Source organism: Mytilus galloprovincialis, chromosome 7, assembly GCF_965363235.1.
Source record: "Mytilus galloprovincialis chromosome 7, xbMytGall1.hap1.1, whole genome shotgun sequence".
In the NCBI taxonomy this organism is placed as follows: Eukaryota; Metazoa; Mollusca; class Bivalvia; order Mytilida; family Mytilidae; genus Mytilus; species Mytilus galloprovincialis.
The window spans coordinates 37,199,653-37,222,781 of record NC_134844.1 but is presented as its reverse complement, the minus strand read 5'-3'; the positions used below and the strand labels follow the sequence as shown (position 1 = coordinate 37,222,781).

General features: G+C 33.4%; 1 long non-coding RNA gene across 2 annotated transcripts; it reads left to right on the top strand.

The window, feature by feature from the left end:
- The first annotated feature begins 1,165 nt into the window (after positions 1-1,165).
- On the top strand, positions 1,166-6,644 carry LOC143081671 (uncharacterized). Of its 2 annotated transcripts, XR_012980019.1 has the most exons (3): positions 1,395-1,964; positions 2,549-3,017; positions 6,546-6,644. It is a non-coding gene; the product is annotated as an uncharacterized LOC143081671 (long non-coding RNA). The 2 variants fall into 2 exon arrangements; XR_012980020.1 differs by lacking the exon at positions 6,546-6,644 and having other exon boundaries at positions 1,166-1,964; positions 2,549-3,021.
- The last annotated feature ends 16,485 nt before the right edge of the window (positions 6,645-23,129 follow it).

Here is a 23,129-nt window from a genome sequence, read left to right as displayed (position 1 = left end):
TCAAGATCACTAAAAGTTATCAAAGGTACCAGGATTAAAATTTAGTAAGCCAGACACGCGTTTTGTCTATATAAGACTCATCAGTGACGCTCATATCAAAATATTTATAAAGCCAAACAAGTACAAAGTTGAAGAGCTTTGAGGATCCAAAATTCCCAAAAGTTTTGCCAAATACGGCTAAGGTAATCTATGCCTGGGATAAGAAAATCCTTAGTTTTTCGAAAAATTTAATGTTTTGTAAACAGGAAATTCATAAAAATGACCACATTATTGATAATCATGTCGACACCGAAGTGTTGACTACTGGGCTGGTGATACCCTCGGGGACGAAACGTCCACCAGCAATGGCATCGCCCCAGTGGTGTAAATAGTTATCAAAGGTACCAGGATTAAAATTTAGTACGCCAGAATAACTTATTTCAATGTTGAAGTCCTGATGTTGACAAATTGTGTCAATATAAAATTGAGAATGGAACAGGGAATGTGTCAAAGAGACAACGATCTCACCGAAGAGCAGAAAACAGTCCATCTTGTTTGAGACACTTAATTGGTCAATAAACTTTCATTTATCAGATGATAGTCGATATTATTAGTATGTACAGAGGTAAAATTTGTGCCCAAACGTTATCACAACCAGTTTCAAGGTCTCGATTAGTTATGTATGTTGATGTAAATAAACTCATAATAGATACCAGGATTGAAATTTTGTATTTGCGCCAGACACATAGTTTGAAATACTTGAGCTTAAACATAGCAATCTTTTTCTCTACGTCAACAATTATTCTTGGTTGACTGGATTGAATAAGGTCTACTTTAGGATTTTATTGACTGAAAATTTTCAGTAAACTGTCATGTGGTGTGATTTTTTGAATTTGAGAAGACTGATGATTTTGGATTTTGCGGATAGGAGATGATGAGAATGCTTGTTATCCTAAGTTTTCGATATTTACCTTATAAGTTGGACATTTTTTCAAATTTTGAAAATGGGCACACCAAAAAACTTTGTTTCTTATTGTCAATACGTTAATCTGTTTTTTAAAAGTCACAACATACTGCTTTATGTGTTCAAGGGTAGAATGTGTTGCAAGATCTGTATGGATATTTTGGTGTGCATTATCAACAACTAATATGTCGGCCTGTACTTGTTTCTATCCATAGGAAGGTCGACTATCCATATAAATAGAAGAAGGTGGCTAACTAAAAAAAAAATTATATGGATAGTCGACCTTGCTAATCTATGGATAGAAACAAGTGCCTGTGCTGCACAGTTTCAATTTCACATAATTCGTTTTAATGCATATAGTTAAACATGCCATGTGCGTTTACTGATTGGAGCCGCTAGTTATTCTAGTATAAGTAATTTGAGAATCATCTGAACATTCCTAGGTCAACGTAGGTACTGTTATCTATACAGGTGAAGGACATGTAAATATTATATTCTGTTCGTTACAACTTTAATGAAAAAGTGACAATGGTTTTGAAAATAGGGTTCTGTATGACTTTTGCATGTTTCCATGCCCTGATTAGTAATGCTGCTTCAGAAATTGGGATACATGACGCATCGGTAGAGGCTCGTTTCAAAGAGATGGAGAAACGTCAACGCGAACAATCACTTCAACTCGAAAACCAGAAAAAACGTATCGAATTACTGGAGAAATTGGCGAAACGCTATAATGTTGATATTGATAAATGTGAGCATCGATTCCAAATACAAAATAAAGTTATTGCCAAACTGGAAAACACGGTAGCAAAGTATACGGAAGATATAAATAATTTAAACAAAAATCTTAGTATGGTGTATCAACAGCACACTAAATATAAAGCTTGTTTAAACAAAAGACAATTAAAAATTGCAAATAACCACCTGTTTAATTCTAAATCGGCCACGAAGTTCGGAGACGAAATGAGTGGGAAGGGAGAAGGACAAAGAATACAAAATACCCAAGGGAAGCAAGAAACCAAAGGTAACTACTTTTAATATTTAATATCGATGCGTTATGAAGATAGTGCATTAGTTTAGATGTTATGGTAGAAAACCTCGCACACATACATACTTTTAAGTGTACTAACTAACAAGAACACACGACACTAAAGACAGTATGTGTATACATTATCATAGGAATAAAAACTCATCAAAAAGATACCATGCCTAAAACTTTTAAAATACGTCAACCGCGCGTTTTGTCTAACTAAGACTTATAAGCGGCGCTCGAATTAAAACAGTTGAGAACAAGTCGTATTGGAAGATTATTTTTTTATAGCTGACTATGCGGTGCGGTTTTTGCTCATTGTTGGAGGCCGTATGGTGACCTATAACTGGTAATTTCTGTGTCATTTGGTCTCTTGCGGAGCAATGTCTCATTGGCAATCATACCACATCTGTTTACATATTTTTTATATTTAACATTCTTAAATGCAGCATTATCCAGTATTGTTTATTTACAGCATTTTGTTCATATTACAAATTAGCGTTGATCGATGAGAGATTTTTTTATAATCATTGTTATATAATACATGGTAAATATATTAACTCTGCTTTATTTTTCAGTCATGCGACCTTCCAGACAAAGCTCCATTGAAGCAACAGCGTTTTATGCATATATGAACCATTATGAACATACTCCAAGTAACCATCATGTCATTATATTTGACACAGAAATAACTGACAGACAAGGAACGTATAATAAATATACTGGAACATTTGCAGCACCATTGGATGGACTATATGCCTTTGCGTACACCATTCGCATGGCATGTATCAATTACGAAACAAGCTCCACGGCCACAGGACCATTTGAACTTGTTCGAAATGATCATGTTGAAAGCGTTGTTTTTGTAGGCGAAACTGTATGCCAGAACCAGGAAACCGTAAGTGGATTTGCCATCTTAAAAGCAAGCAAAGGAGATTCTGTTTATGTTCGAACACATTCAAGTTTTCCAATACATGGCAACATTCTTAGTGACAGCAACGGCAGAACCTCCTTCTCTGGGTGGCTTATTAAATAAAGGATCATTGGGTAATTTAACATGCACCGTATTTATTAAGCGTATAATGATAACACTTTACTGTTACTGTGGTTTAATACACTGGTATATAAATACCAGTTTTTCTATTATCGCATAATAAGCTTGAAGGAAGTACACTACTAGTTCATGGCCGCATTGCTTTCTATGCTAAATTGATTTACTTCAAGAAATCACAGATCTTTTGTCTGAGGTTCAAATAAAATGACAATCATTACATGTCAAAACAATACCTTATGGTATATTCTACAGAACAAAATCAACACACCTTTAATGGTATATAAGCAGGAACTGGTTCTCAGAACTTCGGATGTACCAAAAACAGGTACTTCAGATCTAAAAATAGGCAAAATGTATCCTCCTTTTGAGATTTCTTGCATATTTTTATTATTTAAAATTAAAAGTCAAAAAGTATGTTACCAGAAGTATCACCAGTCATTCAGCTTTCATTTAATATGAAAATAACCTAAATACCCTTCATATTTTGAAAGTTTCACCCATGTGTAGATTTTTTTTGTGTTAATCGTGTACAACTTTCTGTTATATGCTTTCTGACCGGGCTCGAATTAGTGGTGTTACTTTTGGAGTATGTATACGAAACGTACGACTTAATCATAAGCCTGCATGGTATTTATATCTTATCTTATTATTCTTTTATGACCAGATTCGATCATATAGCTCTTCATGATCTAAGCAGTAATACATCCTTGGTTTTCAACAATTAAACAATGAACGCTTGTATGAGCATTACTACAGAAAAGCGTTTCGTATTCGCAACAAATGTATTATGTGCCATTTTTAGCTCACCTGGCCCGAAGGGCCAAGTGAGCTTTTCTCATCACTTGGCGTCTGTCGTCCGTCGTCGTCCGTCGTCGTTAACTTTTACAAAAATCTTCTCCTCTGAAACTGCTGGGCCAAATTTAACCAAACATGGCCAAAATCATTATTAGGGTATCTAGTTTAAAACTTGTGTCCGGTGACTCGCCCAACCAACCAAGATGGCAGCCATGGCTAAAAATAGAACATAGGGGTAAAATGCAGTTTTTGGCTTATAACTCAAAAACCAAAGCATTTAGAGCAAATCTGACATGAGTAAAATTGTTTATCAGGTCAAGATCTATCTGCCCTGAAATTTTGAGATGAATCGGACAACCCGTTGTTGGGTTGCTGCCCCTGAATTAGTAATTTTAAGGAAAGTTTGCTGTTTTTGGTTATTATCTTGAATATTATTATAGATAGAGATAAACTGTAAACAGCAAAAATGTTCAGCAAAGTAAGATCTACAAATAAGTCAACAGGACCAAAATGGTCTGTTGACCCCTTTAGGAGTTATTGCCCTTTATAGTAAATTTTTAACCATTTTTCGTAAATCTTAGTTATCTTTTACAAAAATCTTCTCCTCTGAAACTACTGGGCCAAATTAAACCAAACTTGGCCACAATCATCATTAGGGTATTTAGTTTAAAAATTGTGTCCGGTGACCTGGCCAACCAACCAAGATGGCCTCCATGGCTAAACATAGAACATAGGGGTAAAATGCAGTTTTTGGCTTATAACTCAAAAACCAAAGCATTTAGAGCAAATCTGACAGGATCAAATGGTTTATCAGGTCAAGATCTATCTGCCCTGACATTTTGAGATGAATCGGACAACCCGTTGTTGGGTTGCTGCACCTAAATTGGTTATTTTAAGGAAATTTTACTGTTTTTTGTTATTATCTTGAATATTATTATAGATAGAGATAAACTGCAAACATAGTCCAGTCAATCTAGCATAAATTTGACCCTAACCTGAAAGTAATTGCAACAGAAGATTTTTGAGTTTTAATCTTTAGCATTATACCCCAAATATACACAGAAAAAAGTCCCATAAAATCTAACTTGAGGAAGACTAAAAAAATCACCATTTAAAATTCCTATGGAGATTTGCATTGAAAAGGGAAATAACTCTTGCAAAAAAGGCAGAAATATCAATAAAAATTGATATAAAATTAAAACTTTACCGCTTCTATTCATCAGAATGTATTGATTCTTGTTTTTTTAGCGGTCTTTAGAGTATAACAAACAACTCTAAAGGTGTTTTCATATATTTTATCAAGCTATAATCTAGATTTCGTAATTTATTAGTTGACCATTTATTGAATTTTTCAACATGTCAAGGTGAAGAATCTCAAATTTAATAAAAATGATTAAGCATGTAATCTTCTTTTTGTGGTTTAAAGTTTCTTAAGATAAGTAAGTTGCTGAAAAAATATAATATACAGATATAAACAATACCAAATTTTCACATTATTTTTTCAAAATGGTTACAAAGCTTCAAATTTGCAATTTCTTGAAAGAAAAATGTGCGAAAAAAATAAAACTACCCATAACACTTCGGTTTTGTACATTTCATGAGATGAAGATTATGTAATTTAGTCAAAAACAAACTTATAACCCCATCAAAGTATCATACTATACATAAATTTCAAGAAAAACAACCAAAAACTGACCAAAAAAGACTAATTTTTGCAAGAGTTATCTCCCTTCCCAATGTTAATTTCCATTGAAAATCTAAAATGCTGATTTTGAGTTTTCCTCAAGTTAAATTTTAAGGGACTTTTTTCTGTGTTTATAAAGGGCATAATACTATAGATTAGAACTGAAACATTTTCTGTTGCAATTAGTTTGAGGTTAAATCTTAGTTTGACTGGACTAACAGCAATAATGTTCAGCAAAGTAAGATTTACAAGTAAGTCAACATGACAGAAATGGTCAGTTGACCCCTTTAGGAGTTATTGCCCTTTATAGTAAATTTTTAACCATTTTTCGTAAATCTTAGTAATCTTTTACAAAAATCTTCTTCTCTGAAACTACTGGGCCAAATTAATCAAAACTTGGCCACAATCATCTTTGGGGTATTTAGTTTAAAAAATGTGTCCGGTGACCCGGCCATCAAACCAAGATGGCCGCCATGGCTAAAAATAGAACATAGGGGTAAAATACAGTTTTTGGCTTATAACTCAAAAACCAAAGCATTTAGAGCAAATCTGACAGGGTAAAATTGTTAATCAGGTCGAAATCTATCTGCCCTGAAATTTTGAGATGAATCGGTTGCTGCCCCTAAATTGGTAATTTTAAGGAAATTTTACTGTTTTGGGTTATTATCTTGAATATTATTATAGATAGAGATAAACTTTAAACAGCAATAATGTACAGCAAAGTAAGATTTACAAATGAGTCAACATGACTGAAATGGTCAATTGACCCCCTAAGGAGTTATTGTCCTTTATAGTCAATTTTTAACAATTTTCATAAAATTTGTAAATTTTTACTAACATTTTCCACTGAAACTACTGGGCCAAGTTCATTATAGATAGAGATAACTGTAAGCAGCAAGAATGTTCAGTAAAGTAAGACGTACAAACACATCACCATCACCAAAACACAATTTTGTCATGAATCCATCTGCTTCCTTTGTTTAAAATTCACATAGACCAAGGTGAGCGACACAGGCTCTTTAGAGCCTCTATTTATTTTTAGTGACACACACGGCACATGATTCTAAATCAACTACATTGTGCATGTCAATAACAGTAGTAAAGACTAAAAGATTGACCCTGCTGAACAGACGTTAAATAAAGCTAATACTAACAACGAACACTGTCATTTGCTGGATCTTGATATACATATATCTTGAACGGCCGTCGGGAAGCTTAATATCAAAAATTAGGATAAAAATGATTATTTTTCATTTCCTATTGTTAATTATCCAGTTTTAGATGGTGACGTTCCTTTGTCACCACCGTATGGTAATATTAGTTATCTTGGTGTAATCAGGGGTGTACAGAATTTTACACCGTTGTTGAAAATTCACACACCCTGAGGCGGTGTAAAATTCCGTACACCCCTGATTACACCAAGATAACGAATTTATTTCTTATGAACAATTCCTTTACTCATTTTGAAACCAAGATGTAAAATTGAAAAATGGTAATGAAAAATTTCCAGCGGAACATCTTTTCAACGTCGATGTTGCTGCACATTGTTGGAAAAAAATCAGAAAATTATATGTGTTCTTTTGAGTTTTCCAGAATTTTTTTTTTATAAATTTGAAATTTTTGTCCTAAATTTTATTTATCCCGGGGTGAACGAGGGTGGGGTGTTATTTACACGGGGTAATTAATCAATCAGATTGCAGTATTTTTGCTGCATAAGAAATAATTATATTTATCAACCTGTTCGATTCGCTCGTAAAAGTACTAACAACGAAACGTATTGGATTTTAACGAAAGAAATCCCTATATTATTACACCAGGATGTTCGATATCACAAACCAGTCAAAACATTTGCACAATTTTATCATCGATACAAGACTTATTATTTGTTAATACAAATCAACAATCAGACATCTGATACGTTCAGGTATTGCACCTTGGATGTCCTTCAAAAATGTTGGATTTCAACTCAATAGCTATAACTAAACCATCAAACAGACTTATTCGGAAGGTAGATACTGCTGTCGGGTCATTAACGATGAAGAAATACTCTTCTTTCAATCAGTTTAATTGAGGTCTGGAGCTGGCATGTAGGTAACTGCAAAGCATTCCTTTGTTAATTTATGTATAATTGTCATTTTGTTTGGTTTCTTTTGTTACCTATTCTTACATCGGACTCGGGCTTCTTTTAAAATGGGTTTTACTGTACGTGTTGCTGTGTGAATGTTTTTTTCAATGTTAAGAAGACCCAGTTCTGCTGTTGTAATTTTTCGAAGCATGGTTTCCCTTTTCCTGTCTTTATACTACAAAAACTCTGTGGAAAAATAGGGGCGAAAGATACCAGAGTGACATTCATACTCATACGTCGTAAATAAGCAGACAGCGTCATGGTTAAAAAAGTAAAAGACAAACAGACCAACAGCAGAACACAAAAAAACAGCATAAAAAATACAGACTGAGCAACATGAACCCCACCAAAAACCGGGGTATCTCCGATGCTCTGGAATTGTGATCAGACCCTGCTCCGTATTTGACACCAATCGTGGGCTCTTCTAATTACAAACCCGGTAAAACGTCTAATTAGTAAGGTCACATTCGGTGTTAGGAAAGGGGATTAAACTTACAACATATCTGTTATCATCTGTGAAAAGGATATTCCATAACAGTCAACCAACTCGTGATGGCGGCCGTAAAACGTACGAAGAAGTGACTTTAACTTCATCACTTAGAACTCTTGGTTTAATAGCTTCTTTGTGAGCTGCAACCCTCTATCAAGGAAATCATGATAGGAAATACAAGCCCTGGAATATCGTATCAACTTGGTGATATATACTCCGTATGCAGGCGCAGCTACATAAACATTGAAAGTTCACAATTGTGAAGATGAAATCATCTTTTTTTGTCGTACAGCTTTGTTTTTCTGACATTTATTGACAATTTGTTGATTTTTTCTTTCCTACACATGAACACACCCACATGCTGTTAAATAAAGCTGTTATTGTTTTTTTTTATAATAGTTCAGGTCCACATATCCAGTTCTCTGTTATGTCATTATTCAGTAGAAAGATAAAAAATATTTTGTTTTACCGATTTTCCTTTTTATACTGTTTATAATCTGGATATCCCATCCTATTTGGTATACGATTTAGACAATGAAATAAAATTCGTTTGCCATGACGTTTTACATTTGTAGGAGCATAATTGCCTTTACTAAAAGGTCTTTGCAACCAGAAACCTAAGAAAAACTTACAATGTAAATTTGATTACTTTAGGGACTTTGATTTAAATGATTCATGCATTCACAATTTATACGAAGATGATCAGACATAAGTTGTACCAATTTATAAAGTCGTCACTTAAAAAAAAAGCTTTTGCTGGATGTTGTTCATTAGAGACCAACGCACATTTAGAAACTTTCGAACATCATAAGTAAACGAACCAAAACAGAACAGAAGAAACTAAACTATGGCATTTTTATTTTTTCATTTAGGTACTTGCAAATGATAATTTTTTTCAAAATGAAAATTGAAGAAAAAAATAATGATGTCATCTTGGTAATAAAGCTTCAAACAAATAAAAAAAACTCAAACAGCTTAGGTTGGTATTTTTATGGTATTTCTAGAAGTACTCCTATATTCTAAAAAGTATGATAAAACCTACACTGACGTATTTCAATATTTTCATGTCTTTTGTCTATCTTTTAAAATTTACCTTTCTGTTGTTATTTCTTAGCTTTTTACTAGCTTAAGGTGGTACCCAACACTACAGGGAGATATCTCTGTAACAAATCAGCTGAGTGTTGTAATCAGTTCTATCATTTAGATGTTATTAAGCTTCTCATATCAAAATAAGCGTTTATCAAACTGCTATATATATATATATATATATCCAATGAAAAATTTCCGATAAAGTGCGTGTTTCAAGTTTTATGAAATTTTCTTGTTTTTATTAAAGGGTCAAAGAATATATTTTGTCAAATTTTTATGAAAATTAAACCAGCCAAATTAATTTAAGACAAGCTGTTTGGTACCACCTAAATCCTTATTATGAATTTTAATTCACAATGCAAACAAACCATGTCGATTTAATTAAATCCAATATTTCAATTTGGCATGGAGAATATCATACACGTTTGAATGGTTTTACTCTAGTAAATTTGGGGGCCTTTATAGCTTGTTGTTCGGTGTGAGCCAAGGCTCCGTGTTGAAGACCGTACATTGACCTATAATGGTTTACTTTTATAAATTGTTATTTGGATGGAGAGTTGTCTCATTGGCACTCATACCACATCTTCCTATATCTATGTAGTTAGCAATTTTATCATTTAAAGGACTTATAAAATGATTTTTTAAATAGTTCTTTATTTTGTTATGTAAGTAAAATGATACTTGTGATATAAAAAAATGAGCTTGTATTGTGTAATTGCCAAAGAACGAAAAAAGACAATCGTGAATTCGACTGTTCAAAATCTGGTGCACAACATATACAACACACTGAAACGTTTAATGGCCGATAAATCGGGCCTATATAATGACCTTATCTATATCAATCTTTGAATGTCTTACATCTTCAAGCACTATTTATATACACACGTACATTATTCTATGATAGCTTCAAATACAATAATGATAATTGGATTACTACTTTGTATGTTATTTGCATGCTTTGATGCACGGTTGAGTTCAATTTCACTCGTTCGTACATATGAAGCATCGACCGAGGCTCGTTTCATGAAGTTGGAGAAACGTCTAAACGAACAGTCAATGCAACTTGAAGCCCAGAGTAGCCGTATCGATTTTTTGGAAAACAAAGTTGCTGAATCTGAAAACCGGATACACAAACAAAATAGTGTTATTGACACCTTGAAAAAATCGCTCTTCAAAAATAAAGAGAGTATGAGTCAGTTACAGAAAAGGCTTAGTGTAGTGACTACATCCCAGCGTGTGTGCTCTGACCAATTGTTGTTTTTAAGAAACCATCTGTTAAAATACGAAACATTTCTTTCCAAACCTAACGATGAATCAGATGAATTTGAAAAACCTGTGTCAAATATTCGAAACACGGACGTTCCACTACAGGAAAATAGAGGTAATAATGTTAGTTGTGTTTTATATCAACACATTTGACTAGATGATCAAATACAATAATTCGTGGTGTACCAATTTTCGCGCTATTGGCGGATAACTTTATCCACAAATGTTAGTGTATAACGAAATATAGCAACCCTTGTCCAAAATCAAGACATAGAAAGATCCCTATGTAGGTTTTGCCTAAAGGTATACGGGCATATATTCTAGAGAATATAGTGAATGTTAACGATTGCACTTCAACTTCAGACACTATTTAGGCTTTAAAGGGAGACTAGCTGTCAAATTCACGTTCACCGACTTAACTCATTTTCTCATATTTGATTTTATTACCATGTAAAGCATTTACCCAAATTATAAAAAGTATAAAATAAACACTTTACAGGGCATGGGCTTGATGATTTGTAGCTTCATTTCGTGTGAATTTTAGTCTTACCGCCTTCTATTTGAAAATCGGTTTTACCTCCGAAGAACTCCGATTATCATATAAGCGATATAAACATAAATATAGATATAAATAGAAAGCGGACATATGGATTTTTTTCTATGTCTGTTTAATTGCATATCACAGATATAAAAAAATATCTGTTAATCAACGTTTTTACCTGTTTAAGATTTTTTAGTGAATCAAATCAGTCAATCTAATGCTTTGCTTTTGCTTCACTTTCAATGTTGACATTTGTTCCTTTAAATAACCGAAAACGCTAAAATGCATACGCTATCCATATCTAGCTAAGGGGTTAAATTGAAAGTGACATGAATACGGATTCAATGAGGACGAATTATTAACTTGCAATTGACTAATTCATCACCAATGTTTCTTAGCTTAATTTGACAAAATAAAAAAAAAGCCAATTATTATTTCACAATTTCACTTTCATGAATAATTGAACAAAAATATTATGCTTTATTTTTTTATATATATATCTCGTAGCTAGTCTCCTTTAAATGACCTTACTGTTCTACTTTTAACCTTTAAATTCTCATAAAAAAAAAGAGTTTTGATTGATATAAGTAAAATTTACAGTTATGATATGTAATGGTGAAGTGTTCGTTTTATCTTCAAGAACCTTCGTTTCTGGCGGCTTAAAAATTCTTCACTCGATTTTATTTAGTAAACTAGAATCACAATCATGTGATTGTTTCAAACCCTTCAAAAATTGATACCAAGGAACAACATTACTGTCCCATGTTTTCAAACGAATGTTTTTGGTTTCGTTTCAGAACGTAGACTTTTAGTCGGTAGTGTTACTTCAGCAACACAAACTTTTCAATATTCAGCTTTCTATGCATACTTAAGCCATCATGAGTTAGCACCAGGAAATCACCATACTCTTATTTTCGATACAGTCAAAACCAATACCGATGGAATGTATAGTGGCATTACTGGTGCTTACACTGTCCCCTTAAATGGTGTGTATGGCTTTATTTATACAATACGGATGGGATGCCACACAGCCGAAGCCAAAGCACCTTTTGAAATTTTGAGAAACAATGACGTAGAAGGCGTTTCATTCATAGAAGTTCCTTGTACTGAGCAAAATACTGTGACCGGAAACGTTATAATTCATGCAGTGCAAGGAGATAAAGTTTTCATAAGAACTCATGCACAAGACCCAATCGACAGCAATATATACAGTGACACAAGTGGGCGAACATCATTTGCTGGATGGCTCATTCATGCAGATCAATAAAGTTATTGAATTATGTTCCAGCTACTTGTTATTTGTTTTATTGACAATTTTCCTCTAGTATTTTCCAAAATATAAGAATAAGTCGAAGACTTTTCTGAAATAGCTGAATTCTATTGTATTTAAGATAAATAGATATAGAATATTGACAGATAAACTACATTGGTTTATAGATAAGTTTCCATTTACTTTGAATTAGAGAAAGATAAGACAGCATGAATTGTCCGAAACTGGTTTTTGACGTCAGGTATACAAATTGCAAAAATTGATACAACACTTTATACATTTCACGCGTCGGACGCATGTTCTGGATTAACCTTCATCAGAAACACTCAAATCTAAATATTTGAAACCCAAAGATGTATTTGAACCAAAACAGTTGAAGATCAATACGACCAAACGGTATCTTAAATTAATAGCAAAATACATCAAGGACTAACTTCACCCGAGGGAGTCGAAACCTTAGTTTCATAATAAGTTTTATATCTATAAACAAACAGTTTAAGAAAAGTTTGTTATAAATCATGTCAGTACCGAGGTATTCAGAACTGAGCTTATGGTACACTCTGGGACTGATAATGAACAAGCAGCAGTATTGATAAAATAAGTCATACCATTGTTAAAACCTGAAACTACACAGACTGGGTTATGAATTTAAGTAATGGCTGAAAATGTTAGGCAAATGGCCTTGTGATCAGATAAATTCAAGGAAAATCAGCCCTACCTCTTAAGTTTTACTTAACCTGGTTTCAATCTCTGTTCATACTATGACATATAACCTGTAAATATATCATTCCTATGAGTCTTTCGACATTGATTTTGTTTTCAGTCCATCGAATCTAGCATACTAAGATGTGTATTGTAATGGTCTTATTATGAAACAAATAGTCTTTGTGTTCTACATATTGAGAGCACAAGTCATTTGTGGTGCTTACACCTGCTTGGATAGATAACTTGTATTGTGCAATGTAGTTTAGAATTTCACGCAATAAATTTGGGTTGAACCTCACTTTTTGTGTCAAAAATTAAAAGGAACCTGTAATATATCTGTAAAGAATAGTCAAAGGACTGATCCTCAACCCTGAGTCTAAAGACCTTATGGCACAACAACACTTTGGTGTAAATCCTTTTCAAATGTGGAATAAACTCAAAGGTGATTTTCTCATTGTTTTGTTCTTTGGTTGTGGGGTTTCCTATTTTTTCTGTTTGGTATATGAAATCAACAACAGTTTCTACTTTGGAATGTGTTTCCTCTGATCAATCGCCACCAAGCCGTGTTAGTAATGTTGCAGTATTGATGTCACGTACACCCACTTCTGTTGTTGTAATTTTTCGAAGCATGGTTTCTCTGTATGATTTATACTAGAGACACTATATGCGGAAGTGTTTTTCTGTTTCTTTTTTATTTTCGCCTCATCAACACACTCTGTTGAACTATTACAGCTGATGTTTTATAATAGTCAAGGTAAAGGTTCACATACCCAGTCCCCAGTTATGTCATTATTTTGAAATCTGTCTCAGTGGAAAGGTAAAACAAATACATTTCGTTTTATCTATTGTACTTTGTATATTGGTATCTTACCTTCTTGCTGATCTCCCCTCCTATTTGGCATAATTGTGTGGTTCTGTAGTCGGTCTTATGTTTTCACTTTCTGCAGCCTTATAATGTCACATTCTCTGGTTGTAAAATAAATCCCTTTCGGTTGTTCTGTATGCTAGAATGACAGCCTCAATATTCCCTTGGATGTTGTCATTACTTAAATATCTTTACAACCAGCAACATGAAAAAGCTTACTTGGAATTTCGATTCCCTTAAAAGAGGAACGAAAGATACCAGAGGGACAGTCAAACTCATAAATCGAAAATAAACTGACAACGCCATGGCTTAAAATGAAAAGGACAAACAGACACACAATAATACACACGACACAACATAGAAAACTAAAGAATAAACCATTCGAACCCCACCAAAAACTAGAGGTGATCTCAGGTGCTCCGGAAGGGTAAGCAGATCCTGCTCCACGTGTGGCACCCGTCGTGTTGCTTATGAGATAACAAATCCGGTAAATTGTCTAATTCGGTAGGTCACATTCATGAAAGGGAAGGGGTTGTAGTTACGACGTAAGGAACATATCCGATATCATTTGTGAAACGGTTTTTCCATAACGGTCAACCAACTCGTGATGGCGTCCGTAAAATTTACGAAGAGATGATTTCAACTTCACCATTTGGAACTCTTGATTTAATAGCTTCCTTGTGAGCAACAACCCTCTATCAAGAAAATCATGATAGGAAATGCAAGCACGGGAATATCGTATCAATTGGGAGATATATACACCGTATGCAGGTGCTGCTGGAATGTTGCTACTTAGAAATGGAAAGTTCACCACTGGAAAGCTGAAATTATCTCTTTTGTCGTAAAGTTTTGTTTTCAATCGACCCTCATTGTCAATTTGTAGATGTAAGTCAAGATATGAGGCCGACTTAACTGTATCTGTTGTATCCTTTATCTCTAGTTCAATGGGATAGATGCGTTAGACATAATCACCAAATTTTGAATTACTAGTATTTAGTGAAAGAACATCATCTATATAGCGGAAAGTAGAGTTAAAGGATATTGCTTACTTTTTATCTTTCTTCCTAAGAAGTTCCTGTATGAAGTCAGCCTCATAATAATAAAGAAACAAGTCGGCAAGCAGAGGGTCACTATTCGTTCCCATTGGAATGACGATAGTCTGTTGAAAAATACGTCCTCCGAACGTAACTCCTTAAGGGACGTTTACTCAAATGATTCCTACACTTATAAAATGCAAGTATACAAAATGATCAAACATAAGTTGTGCCAACTTATGAAGTCTTTTAATTAGGGATGGCAACAAGTACTCGAGTGATCGAGTACTCGTTCGGAAGGCCGAGAACTCGAGTACAGTTTAAGTACTCAGATACTCGTTTCCATTTGATAAATCTAGAGATATTTCTCCTGACATTTCCTAAGACATGTTTGTGTTTTAGTCGTACCAGCAACGTATGTTCTTTCCGAAAGGATGTTTGCATGTGCAGGACTTTTTGTAACAAAACTTAGAAATCAAACATTTATTTGAACAAGGAGGTTATTTGACCTCCTTGATCTGAATATGGCTGTTCATATTTCTAAACAAGAACACAATTAAAGTGCACTCCGGTGAACCCAACGCAACTGATTAGAGACATTTGTAACGGTTTTTTTAAACATTGATTCCTAACTCATCACAAGCCGTGAACTTATCTTTGTTTGTTAATCAAGACTTCTTTGTAAACGTGATTGGTATGAAATGTACATTAAATGTAATAACTCTTTATTTGAAACTTGATTATTGTTAAATTTATTATGTTTTAAACCTCAAAAGGCGAAAGATAGGAAAAAAGTAAAATCAAAAAAATAATGAACTCCGAGAATAATTCAAAACGGAAAGTCCCTAATCAAATGGCATAATCAAGAGATAAAACGCATCAAACGAATGGACAACAACTGTCATATTCCTGACTCGGTACAGGCATTTTCTTATGTAGAAAACGATCCTTGGACCAATAAAAGTAATATTAATAAAGACAAATAAAAGAACAAAATAACACGTTATTAAGATGATAAAAAAAACGTCAGTACGCAGAATCTATATACCAAGACCATCATTATTATTTGTGAAGTTGATACGGAATATTTATCAACAAGGTCTGGTACCCGAGAGGATTAGTCAAACTCATAAGTCGAATAGAAACTCGCAACGCTATGACGGTAAAAGAAAAAGTCAAACAGACAAACAATAGTGCAAAATAACACAACACACAAAACGACAGACTGAGCAAAACGAACGATACATATCGTTTCGTACAAGTAATTTGAAGTACATCATTTTTGTTGTCAAATTAGTGTACAAGTAATGTGAAAAATACTCCACAGGAACAGATGATACACATGTATACCTTTTATATGCAAATATTTATGGTTTTATTGGCATGCTTCTACTTTCAAATTGGTTCATGAACACATACACGAACAATTATTACTATTATGAAAGGTTATTTGTAGAAACGGAGGCTAGTAATTCATTGTTTAATTGACACCAAAAAAAATGAGAAGCGATACACCGAGGACCTAGTTATTGTTTTAGTCATACAGTTCAGCAATAAAACTAGTGTCTTTCGTTAAGATGTCAAGCGATGTCATATTATTATATGTTTTATGAAACATTTGTGAAAGGTAAATATAACCCCAAAAAACGCATCCCACTGAAAATCTTAACTTTTCAATAGACGTTTAAAATTTACCCGAGTACTCGAGTACTCGCGAGTATCATAACCGAGTATTCGAGAATCAATTTCTAGATCTTTTGAGATCCCTACTTCTAATATATTAACAATAATAATAAGCTCTTCTGGAATGTTGTTACTAAAAATCCTAGCTTCAGATTGATTATCTGTAAAAAAAAATTAGATAACTGATGATCAAACATAACATCGGTCGTATACAGAACAATAGAAACTAAATTATGGCATTTTGTTTTATTTAGGAAGTTGCAAATGATTTGTTTTTTTCAAACTGAAAAACAATTAAATGATATCATCTTGGTGATAAAGCTCCGAAATAAATAAAAAGTGTTCAAACAGCTTAGGTTTGTCTTTCTAAAAGTACTCTTATATTCTAAAACATTTTAATGTCCCTTTCGAGTCTTTCGCCTATCTTTTAAAATTTCCTTTGTGTTGTTATTTTTAACACTTTTTACTAGCTTGAATTCCTTATAATGAAATTTAATTCACAATGCAAACTACCTAGCCTAACTTAATACAATAATTCAGTTCGGCATGGAAGTTATCAGTACCTTGAATTTTATCATTTAAAGGACTTTGTAAAATGATTTTTTTTAAAATAAAAAATGAGCTTGCCTTGTGTAATTGCCATAGAAAAAAAACAAGAAGAAATAAAGAGAATCATTCACCTTTACAAGTGGTTTGTCCAAAATCTAGTGAAATCCTTATACAGCATACTGAAACGTATATTGACCGACAAATCGGCCAAATGGAATAACATTATCTATATCTATCTTTGAAAGTCCTACATCTGCAAGCACTATTTATATTCACACATATTACTGTGACACCTTCAAATACCATTATGATATTTGGATTACTACTGTGTATGTTATTTGCATGCTTTGATGCTCGGTTGAGTTCAATTTCACTCGTTCGTACATATGAAGCATCGACCGAGGCTCGTTTCGTGAAGTTGGAGAAACGTCTAAACGAACAGTCAATGCAACTTGAAGCCCAGAGTAGCCGTATCAAATTTTTGGAAAGCAAAGCTGCGGAATCAGAAAAACAGATGCAAAAACAGAATAGTGTTATTGACACCTTGAAAAAAAACGTTCGTCAAAAAAAAGAGGGTATAAGTCAGTTACAGGAAAGGCTTGGTATAGTGACTACATCCCAGCGTGAGTGCTCTGACCGATTGTTGTTTTTAAGAAACCATCTTTTAAAATACGAAACATTTCTTTCCAAATCTAACGATGAATCAGATGATTTTGAAAACTCTGTGTGAAAATTCGAATCACGAACGTTCCACTACGGGAAAATAGAGGTAATGATGTTACTTCGTGTTATATATCAGCACATTTAACTAGATGGTCAAATACAATAATTCGTGGGGTACCAGTTTTCGTGGTTTCGTGGATGACTTTATCCACGAATGTAAGTGACCGTCGAAATATAACATCCATTGTCCAAATCAAGAACATAGAAAGATCCCCATGTAGGTTTGCCTACATGTATTCGGGCATATAATCCAGAGAATATATCGAATGTTAGCGAATGCACTATAACTTCAAACACTATATAAACATTAATTAAACTCATCATAGATACCAGGACTAAATTTTGTACATACGCCAGACGCGCGTTTCGTCTACAAAAGACTCATCAGTGACGCTCGAATCCAAAAAAGTTGAAAAGGCCAAATAAAGTACGAAGTTGAAGAGCACTGAGGACCAAAATTTCTAAAAGTTTTGCCAAATCCAGCTAAGGTAATCTATTTCTGAAGTAGAAAAGCCTAAGTATTTCAATTACCTTAACTATACTACTTCTAACCTTATAATTCTCATAAAAAATAGTTTTCATTGATGTAAGTAAATTTTACAGTTATGATATGTGATGGTGAAGTGTTCGTTTTATCTCCTCATAATTCTATAATTCAAAAAACATTGTAGCTTTTAATTGTAGCCAGTTTCTTTAAGTGACATGTGTTTGACTCAATAACAACTTTGATGATCGTTAATCTATGTATCTTTCGATCTCGTTAAATATGGTCATCTGATTACACACGTGCTGCAATTAAAACATTTACTTTGCAATTTCATTTAATGGAGACAATTCGTAAGCTTAGATGACTCAGCTTATTTGCAAAAGCTATCATTTTAACAAAATGTTGATGAATGTTGCTAGTTATGACAGACGAACAAGAAAGTGACAATGAACATTTTATATTTTGCAATGTCCCACAAATTATTATAAATTCTAACATGACGACCTAGTATCGTCACCTAGTATATTCACAATATATCTACCTTTAGCACAAACGCAGTAAAAACGGCTGTTCCGTGCTACGACCATCTTATTATATACTTCCAGATATTCTCAATTTTCGACATCAAAACCTCCTGTTTACGTAGACCAAGATTCAGATACAATATATTTATCTCTATTCTACAGCAAAATGAACAAATCAGTCCATTTCAATTTATTTTTCATGGTAGAATTTCATAAAACGATGATTAAGCGAAATGATGTTATTGTCATGGCCTGGCAACGAAACCAGGTGACGTCACAAATATGTTTCCGTAAACCAAAAATCAAATGTAAATAACGGGCGTTTTAAAGCTTCTTGTACACCTCAGAACGAATAAAATTACATTGGAAGAAAATATATAAGTGAAAAATGTGATTAAAAAAATAGTCATTGAATTATATAATATTACTAATATTATCAAAATTGGGTAAAACGGAACAGCCAAAACAGTATCGTATGTATAGTTCTTTCACGGTTAACAAAATTATCGATTGCTATTTTGTATGCTATTTGCATGCTTTGATGCAAGGTTGAGTTCAATTTCACTCGTTCGGACATATGAAGCATCGACAGAGGCTCGTTTCGTGAAGTTGGAGAAACGGCTAAACGAACAGTCAATACAACTAGAAGCGCAGATTAACCGTATAGATTTTTTGGAAGGCAAAGTTGCGGAATCAGAAAACAGGATACGCAAACAAAATAGTGTTATTGCGGACATCGTATACGTTCAGGTATTTCACATCCAATCTTTTATGGTAATATTCTTTACAAAGCACAAAAACGTCAGTATTCACCTCAAAAGCTTACAAAACCTTTAAACAGACTTATTAAGAAGGGATATAGTTACGATACTGTTGTCAGGTCATTAAAGATTGCATATTTTGGCTTTAATATTGAATCACTTATAGGGTCTTTGCATCGGAACTAAGCACATTTATTTAAAAACAAAAACAGTTATTGGCATGACACGGGTTATGTTCTTTTCATATATTTTATGATAGTATGATACTAAACCCCTAACGGGAGGGATTGTGCCTGATATTCATATGATGAAGACATAATCTTTCAATCAGTTTAATTGAGGTCTGGAGCTGGCATGTCAGTTAACTGCTAGTAGTCTGTTGTTATTTATGTATTATTGTCATTTCATTTATTTTCTTTTGTTACATCTTTTGACATCGGACTCGGACTTCTCTTGAACTGAATTTTAATGTGCGTATTGTTATGCGTTTACCTTTCTACATTGGCTAGAGGTATAGGGGGAGGGTTGAGATCTCATAAACATGTTTAACCCCGCCGCAATTTTGCGCCTGTCCCAAGTCAGGAGCCTCTGGCCTTTGTTAGTCTTGTATGATTTTTAATTTTAGTTTCTTGTGTATAATTCGGAGTTTAGTATGACGTCCATTATCACTGTACTAGTATATATTTGTTTAGGGGCCAGCTGAAAACACCTACGGGTGCGGGAATTCTCGCTACATTGAGGACCCATTGGTGGCCTTCGGCTGTTGTCTGCTCTATGGTCGGGTTGTTGTCGCTTTGACACATTCCCCAATTCCTTTCTCAATTTTATTATTACAATTTAAAAAAAATCGTTCGTCAAACACAAAGAGGACATGAGTCAGTTGAGGAAAAGGCTTGGTGTGATAAATAAATTCCAGCGTGTGTACTCTTACAGATTGTTGTTGTTAAGAAACCAACTGTTAACACACGAAACATTGCTTTCAAAATCTAACGATGGATCAAATGATTTTGAAAACCTTGTGTCAAAAATTCGAAACAAAGACGTTCCACTGCAGGAAAATGGAGGTAACGATGTTACTTTGTGTTATATATCAGTCCATAAAACTAGATCAAATTCGTTGAAATTGTGTTTTAAAGCTTTCGTTTATTTTTCACACCGTATGATATATTATAATTTCAGCACACTTAAATGTATTTCCCATACTAAGAAAGAAAGACGAAAGAATATACAATTGATGGATACATTTAAAAATGTATCCAAACAAATCCTCATCATATATTTCATGAAAACAAGTAGACATAATTTGGAGAAATGTTAAAAATTAATGTACAGCAGTCAAAATCTGTGTTTTTATTTTAATCCCCATAAAAACAAAGCTAAAGATATATGCAAATATCATAGTTACAAATCAGATGATTAATGATTTTTGAATAGAGTTGAATTGCTATCCATGTAGGAACTATTGTATTTTTTATTGGTTAGATATAGGAAGATGTGATGTGAGTGCCAATGAGACAACTCTCCATCCAAATAACAATTTAAAAAAAAGTAAACCATTATAGGTCAATGTACGGCCTTCAACACGGAGCCTTGGCTCACTCAGAACAAACAAGCTATAAAGGCCCCCAAAATTACTAGTGTAAAACCATTCAAACGGGAAAACCATCGGTCTATTGATTCTATTTCATGCCAGAACGCAGATTGCAAGTTGCCAGTGGTAGTACATCAGCATTATATACTCCATATTCCGCTTTCTATGCATAATTCAGGCGTCATGAGGCAGCACCAGGAAAACACAATACTCTTATTTTCGATACAGTCAAAACCAATACCGATGGAGCGTATAGTGACATTACTGGTGCTTACACTGTACCCTTAAATGGTGTGTATGGATTTATTTATTCGATAAGGATGGGATACCACACAGCCGAAGCCAAAGCACCCTTTGCAGTTATGAGAAACAATGAAGTAGAAGGCGTTTCATTCATAGAAGTTCCTTGTAATGAACAAGACACTGTGACAGGTAACGTGATAATTCATGCAGTGCAAGGAGATAAACATTTTATAAGAACTCATACATCACACCCATTTGACAGCAATATATACAGCGACATAAACGGAAGAACGTCATTTACTGGATGGCTTATATATGCTGATTAATAAAGTTATTGAATTAAGTTCTTATTAATAGTTTATTATTTGTGGCTTATTTTTGTTTAGTGCAGTTCTTTTTTTATTTTAATCAGAATAAATAAAAGCAACAGTTCTATACCGCTGTTCAAAATTCATAAATCGATAGAGAAAATACAAATCCGGGTTATAAAATAAAACTGAGGGGAAAATAAGTCGAACATTTTCTTGAATAACTGTTTTGAACATAGCTAAATAATGCATATCTTGGTTTATAAATAAGCTTTTATGTCACTTTATGAGAGTAAGATAAAAAAAAAAAAAACAGACAGCATGAAAGTTCATAAACTGATTGTTGACGTCAGGTATACAGCTGACCTTACTTCATTCCATATTATATCACTGTATGTGGAAAAATGAGATGCAATACATTAAGGTCATTATTTGAAAGACAATTATCAAATTTTAATACAAAAAGAGGTGGGGCCTATTTTCATTATATTGTTTTCACTCAATATCTAAATATTGTTAAATCCTACTGCAAAATTTATAAAGAGTCTATATAAAATGTCTTTTTTAAAATATTTTCATACACTCAAAGAGCGTTTCAGTGCAACATGTTGCTGATGAATACATTGTGATACAAATTCTATATGTTTATAACAATTTTTGCTTTTAAAGGCGTCGTAAAAAAATTTTTATAGCCGAATTCATCTAAAGTCAACTTTTTCTTATGGAATCGAAACCTTAGTTTCTTAATATTGTTTTATATTTTTTTAAACGAGCAATTTAAGAAAAGTTTGTTATTGATCATGTCAGTACAGAAGATGATGATACCATCGGATACCGATAGTCAACCTGTATATGTCTTAACCAAATCAACCATAATGATGTTCAAGTTTAGGAAAGGTTAAAGGACATAGTGAAATTAGTTCAATGGAAATCGGTCATACATCTTAAATAAATATTACTTGTTTCGAGAATATCGAAACTGTCGAGAGGTCATTTCTATGGTTCATAAGACATTGAATGTAGCTTTGAATCTATCGAATGTATCATACTATCATACTAGGATGTGTATTTTAAAGGTTTTATCATGATTGTTTTTTAATTTCTGTTTGACATGTTGAGAGTGTGTACGTCTTAATATTTGTATTGTTCAATGTTTTTTTTTCAGATTTAATGCATTTCAGTTAGTTTGAACCTCACATTTTGTATCGAATAAAACAATGACAGGTAATATACCAAGTTTTAGCTTCACACCTCTATCTAAAGGCCTCGTGGCATCCCTATTCTTCAATGTATATTCTTCACAAGTATAAATCATACTCAAAGGTGATATTCCCTTTGGACTTTTTATTGGTTTTGTCTTGGTGATTTTGAT